General features: G+C 33.9%; 2 long non-coding RNA genes across 6 annotated transcripts; one reads left to right on the top strand and one right to left on the bottom strand.

The window, feature by feature from the left end:
- The first annotated feature begins 1,129 nt into the window (after nucleotides 1-1,129).
- On the top strand, nucleotides 1,130-3,288 carry LOC129940477 (uncharacterized). Of its 2 annotated transcripts, XR_008780687.1 has the most exons (6): nucleotides 1,130-1,863; nucleotides 1,940-2,141; nucleotides 2,204-2,302; nucleotides 2,373-2,766; nucleotides 2,827-2,993; nucleotides 3,059-3,288. It is a non-coding gene; the product is annotated as an uncharacterized LOC129940477 (long non-coding RNA). The 2 variants fall into 2 exon arrangements; XR_008780686.1 differs by having other exon boundaries at nucleotides 2,204-2,766.
- A 923-nt stretch (nucleotides 3,289-4,211) lies between these two features.
- Nucleotides 4,212-5,396, bottom strand: LOC129941446 (uncharacterized). Of its 4 annotated transcripts, none has more exons than XR_008780862.1 (4): nucleotides 5,156-5,396; nucleotides 4,675-5,104; nucleotides 4,303-4,616; nucleotides 4,212-4,246 (listed from the first exon to the last, which is right to left on the bottom strand). It is a non-coding gene; the product is annotated as an uncharacterized LOC129941446 (long non-coding RNA). The 4 variants fall into 4 exon arrangements; XR_008780863.1 differs by having other exon boundaries at nucleotides 4,303-4,466; nucleotides 4,521-4,616; nucleotides 4,675-5,159; XR_008780864.1 differs by having other exon boundaries at nucleotides 4,675-4,844; nucleotides 4,905-5,159.
- Between the last annotated feature and the right edge of the window lie 1,083 nt (nucleotides 5,397-6,479).

Here is a 6,479-nt window from a genome sequence, read left to right as displayed (position 1 = left end):
CGCTACAGTTCTGTGTGAACTAGGGCCTCACCCAACAAACTTCTTCATAAATATAAAAATCTTAGATGATAAAGGTCTAATATAGCGACAAATTCGTCCCACGAGAGAGGACTTTACCACTCAATTGCTTTCTTAGCCCAAAGAAACAGCGGTTAGTAAGAGTTATTCTGCATTTGATCTCAACGCTGCACAAACGGACGAATTTGGCAGAGATGCAAAAACTAGACATAGCTCTATTCAGCACGTCCCTGTAAATGCTGTCATATGCTGCCTTGAAATCGATGAAAAGATGGTGGGTGTCGATTTGGTGTTCTTGGGTGTTTTTGCAGGATCTGCCGTAATGTGTATATTTGATCGACTGTGGTCTAAAACCACACTGATAAGGACCTATCAGGTTGTTGACGATGGGCTTGAGACGTTCACATATTGGGACAGGGAAGATTTTGTAAGCGATGTTAAGTAGACTGATTCCTCTATAGTTGGTGCAGTTTATAGGGTCGTCTTTTTCAGGATCGAGCAAACAATACTGAGGTTACGTTCATCGGTCATGCTTTCTTCCGACCATATATTACAGATAAGTTGGTGCATGCTCCTAACCAACTTATCTCCAGCTGCTTTAAAGAGCTCAGAATTCAAGCCATCCACTCCAGCGGCTTTATTAGACTTCAACTTAGATATGACATCTTTTACTTCATCTAAGTCGGGATGACGGGATTGTTGGCTTTCTTCGTCTATGTTGAATGGATCATCCTGCCTGACAGCGAAATTCGGTTCGTCGTCACCGTTATACAGTCTGCAGAATTGGTTCTTCCATATCCTCAGCATTGACTTCGGTTCCACTATGATGTTTTCACTTTCGCCTTCGCAGCCTTCGGTTCTTCTGTGAATTTCGTTTCACCTGTTCATAAAACTTCCGAACTGCATTCCTGCATTTAAACTGATTAAATTGACCAACAAATCATGATATGCATTTTGATTTGACCGACCATTTCCTTAATAAGCCTGAATAACATCAACACGTTCTTCAATTGTGTATCTTTCCATGGCTCAAATCATAGAGGAAATATATATTATAATATATTTCCTCTATGGCTCAAATTGAGTTAATCTGATAATCATAGAGGAAATATATTATCTAGAGTCCCGACTTAATGGGTTTGCTCTCTTTCGGCCTACAAGCTAAATTGGGAGGATTTTGTCCATAAGGATAAGCATGTGTTAGTGGTCCCGTGCATTTCTTATGGGACCAAGCCATTATGAATGTAGTTGTTATGGAATTTGTGCCCACATTGCTCGACCGCGGGGGAAAAAACTTTGAGGTGAACTTAGCCGTTCAAAAAAGAAATCCGTTGAATTCAAAAATTGAAAAATAAATGCAATATTTTAAGAAAAATTAATTTTGCAACTCCTTTTTAGTGAAAACAGTGCTAAAAATAATATTTAACTGCTTTTGGCAAACAAATTCTATCATTTTTGTGAAAAGTTTAGCTAAAAACAGAATAAATCATGCTGAAAGTATAGGCGCACCCTAGAACTGCAATGCGAACGTGGCGCAATTTGAGTTGTACCCAGTTTTGACAGATCAAAAGCGAGGTAAGTATTTTGACAGCGAAAATTAAATTAAATAAATCAAAACAAATAAATCAAAACAAAAGTGAAAATTAATAAAACAAAGTTGTTAATAGTACTGCTGATTAAATGTTTTATCTATATTATATAAATAATTTTATACAAAATGATCCAGAGTCAACTAATTCATCGATCTAAAAAGTGACTTCATCATAACCGGAGAAGTATTTCCCTACGTAACTTGGCTCTAGCTGATAGAGGATTCTTTCAGGATCTCTTTCCAGACACCGCTGGGTAAGTTGTACATTGTAATGAATTATATTCTGTTCTTCTTAAAACGGTAGTCCGGAAATGGCAAAACTTTTCACAGGTAAAAAACAATCAATCTACGCCGGCTTTGATCAAGCTGCCGATAGTCTAACGTTGGCAATCTCCTGGTAATAATTGGACTTCTGCATGGCATCGAGAAAGACACAATCCAATTGCGTTAGTTGGAATACGGGTCTTATCGGTAATCCTAGTGCAAAACAAAACGAAATAAACTAGGGTTGTCGGTCATTGAGACAAATTAGGTAACTATAATAGAAACCTAATGCGCTTTAAAAACTCAATCGTTTTGATAATCTTTTTTCAGAGTCGTCAACAATGCATCATGGTAAGAAAATCTGAATGTAGAGGACTTTGTTGCCAATATGGGAAGACACTTTCGAATGGGATTACTGCTCTCAATATCGTCAGTCCATTCGCGACTTAATAGTGCAGCTAGAATGAGCTTTACCGAATTCACATAACAAATTTTCCAGGGTTATGACTTGTTGCATTTGCTTCAGAAATACAATTGTCGCTTTCAAATGGGAGGCAGTGAACAAATGGATAACTTAATGACTGGCCACGAACTATCAGCAGAGTAGAAAAAAAGAAATCAGTATTTGGATTGGCACTTCCAATAGTGATCAACGAAGGAGAAGACAAGTTCGGAAAATATGCTGGCAATGGTATTTGGCTGGACGAAGAAAAAAGTCGCCATTTGTTCTTTATCAGTTCTTTTTGAAAATGCCAGATTCTGAAGTCGAGAAGCTTCTCAAGTTGTTCACTTTTATCCCACAAAGAAGAAATTGCATTTCTCATTGAAGAACACAAAAAATTACCAGAGAAGAGAAAAGCACAAAGAAGATGTGACGCTTCAAGTCTAGGGAGGTGATTTTTAATAAACAAATAAATCACTTCTTTTAGCTATTTAAGTTTTTCTCATTCCAGAGGTATGTCTAAAACAAGACGAAAAAGTCACAGCGGCGCTCTATAAGGGAAATGTTGAAGGACTAGGTGAACTGAATTACAACGAAATCCGATCGTTGAGATTTTTTCAGAGCCTGGACTATCCATTCTTGATCTGGCACTAAAAGCTAAATGTTTTACAACTGAGAGTAAGTGAAAAGTGTTAAGTTTTTGCTTCAGGTAATTTATTTTAAAATTAAAATTCTTCTTTCAGCTGATGCGATCAGAATCATCACAACTGGAGGGTTCTATATCAATCAAAAGTAAATGTAGTTTATGTGTTCCGTTCCCATTTTCATATGTTTTGTATTTTATTTATTTATTACATCAATTAGAGTTAAGAGTATACTCAAATAGACTAATGAATATGACAAGTTTTATTTAAAATATTATATTATAAACTAAGAATGTAAAGTTAAAAAAAATAAACTAAGCATACATATATTTGAAGGTATTTCTATTAATATGAAAATTAAAGTCAATATTATTTGATAAGTTATTAATTTCTCTAACACTTCGAGTTAATGGTTCGTTGAAGGCATAGTTCATTCTATGAGCGTTCATTTATTTACTGTTGGTGCTGTTAATGCTTTGTTGCAGCTTAACTTCTGGCTTTTTGGATTTTCAAGTTGTTAATTTCTTATGTTTTCTTTTGTTCATAGTTTTCGATTTTGAATCGATCCGTTCAAAATGGTTAATGTTCCATTTTTGTTGGCAAGGAAGAGTATATGAATAAAAACAATTTGTTTAGATTATACAAATAAAATTCACATTAGTTAAAAGTCCTTAACAATAATATTGTATTCTTTTCTGTGATAAGGAATTATTTAAATCATGTAGACTTTTTAATCTAAATTCATGAAATAGCTTTTTTCAAAACAAAAAAATTAGTTATGTATGTTTTTTCAAACCTACAAAATTTTTCCTCAGTATTTCGTTCAAATTTGTTTCGTACTTTTTATAACGAATTTGTAGTCTTAGGATAAAACATCAAGTTCCTGTAGTAAATTGAAAAATTACAAAAATAATGTTGAAAAATAGTTTTTTTTAGCTAAAATCGAAGTTCGTATTCGTAATCAGCATCAACAATAAACTCACGAACTTTTTAAAACCATAAAAGTATTACAATTCAATACTTTAGGTAGAATCAAATGAAACTCATGAGTCTGTTAACCACATGGAATCGCGAAAGAATACACACGAACGTGATGAACCAAAACATAAGAAGAATAAGTATTACAAATGTTAAATTTGTATTCCTCAATAAAGAAAAATATACTTTATACAGCTTATTCGTTTTTCCAACGAACATTTAGTTATGTAAGTCCTCTGAAGCAAAAAGCACCAACATCTTTGAATTCAAAACAGGCAGGTTGACCATGACGCTGCTGAATTGTCGTGACTATAAAGAAATTAATTTTCATTATATAAGGAAATCTGAAATGGAAGTTGACTTACTTTTTTTGATGTTGATTTTCTGTGTGAAAATCGATGGATTTAATTCGCCGACATTGTCAGTAGCTGCCGAGAGACTGATCTGAATCTGTTTGGCTTCTTGGGGGATTCTTGTCGGGCCAGCTCATTTGCCTCCGAATGATTGACACCGTTAAGCCAGTGCGATCCTTAGGAGCAAAATGAATGGATTCACTGTAGATTTAAAATTTGAACTCACTTACAGTCAGGGTTAGACATTTTTTGGAGTCTTCCTGCGATTGTATTCTTGTTTTGTTTGCGTCTCTTGCAGAACTGCAGACTGGTAGTACTCTTTACACCTAGAAGATGAAGATTAAGCTAGTTGACTACGATATGAATGTTTCGATACGTACATACACAATTGATGGAGAAGGGCGTCAGCGGTCGACTATTACATGGCAAAACTTCCACTTGCATCATTGACTTGGTCGTGTTGTTTCTAATGGTTTTGATGGTGACACCTCCGCCGTCAACACCTGCGGCAGCTATTGCAGTTGAGAAGTACATACAAAAACAATGGGCAGTATCTGTAGTTAAAAACATTGATATTATTTTGTTAAGAGAAATATAATATACAAAAAACTTACCTGCAAATCAGCGCCTTGTTTGGTTTGCTTTCCAAATTACTTAAATGAAATTGTTTCCTGCATTTTGGCACTATCTAAAATGAAAAGAAAGAATATAAAATAAATCCATTATTGTTGCACCTCCTTCACTGCAATTTGACTTAATTTTTATTCAATGAAGTGAACTTGTATATACCCTCTTCATTATAAAGAATTTTGGTCTGAAAAATATCAAATTATATTAAAAATCAAAACAATTAACAAAAACTTACTCTAAAAATCCGAAACCCATTGTTTTGTTTTGCAAAATTGATTGTCATTTTTGACAGGTCACAAAAATTCCATAAGTTTCTTTTTAGCCCAATCCCCCATTTTGCTTTTTTTTCTCCACTCACATGTATTCACAGATAGAGAATTTGTGAGAGTTCACCTCGAATTTGGGAGAGTTCACCTCGAATAAAATTTGAGGGTGTTTCAGGTAGGACGGGTACCGGTCGGGACTCTAGATAATATATTTCCTCTATGCTGATAATGAGAAATGTCAAATGAAGTTTAGGTGCGGTTCACATTCATTTCATTAAAACTTAACCACTAACTAACTTATAGCCAAACCATATCCTCGTCGGGCTTTAACATTTCGATTAAAAACAATTTAATTTAAAAAGTTGAAAATATAACTTGGACAATGAAGATGTGTCAAAATAGCTATTTCATGATATGTTATTACGTGGAAACTTTATTGGTGTACATTTTATTTAATCAAATTACGAGGCATTTTATTATGAAACGAATAACAGGACATTTGTTTAAAAATTCAATTCAAGCATTGCAAGAAATTTTACTTCGTTGTTCTCTATTTGTTAACACTAAATAAGAGTAATTGTGAGCAACTATTTATTTATCCTATGCAGATAATTTTATTTCCAGAAACTTTATCTTTCAAAATATAAAACTAATTTCAACGTGGCTTTTTTTCATTATGGTTCGTTTCTATAATATGTACATATATTAACTGTAAAATATATTCTTCTGGTCTAAAGAATTGATAAAAGTAAACTATTAAAATGCAATAACCATGGTAAGTTTTTTAGTACGTAGCTTTTTGGCCAAATTACAATCACGGCGCGTCTGTTGGTAGAGCTTTGATGGGCTTTAATTTTTCGATATCATCTGTCATTAAGCGCAACCTTTAAAATAATTAAAAACGAAATGTGGCTTCAAACTTTGGGCGTTGACAGAAGAAGAAAACTGAAGAAAAAAAAGTAGACGAGAAAACGATTTTCATTTTGACAACTTACAGATTCGGTTATTGTAAATTTAAGAAGTCTCTAAGGGTACACGTAAACTTTTCTTTTTAATTCAAATTATACATTTTTTTAATTTATTTCTATTCTTTGCTTCCAAGAAATTATAAGTGGTGTTTTACTCTTCTCTCCATTCTGCAATGTAATGAGAGTAGTTGCTAGCTGTCAAAGCGCCAGCACAAAGGAAACATTTCAGATTGCTTCATAAGAGTCCATTGTTTCTGTACACTATGTCAAAGTCGGCACGACCGAACGCGTGATTGTGGTTTAACTATAATTTTATTTGCTTAAT

Source organism: Eupeodes corollae, chromosome 1, assembly GCF_945859685.1.
Source record: "Eupeodes corollae chromosome 1, idEupCoro1.1, whole genome shotgun sequence".
Lineage (NCBI taxonomy): Eukaryota > Metazoa > Arthropoda > Insecta > Diptera > Syrphidae > Eupeodes > Eupeodes corollae.
Note: the sequence above shows the minus strand (reverse complement) of the source record. Positions and strands in the feature narration are given on the sequence as shown.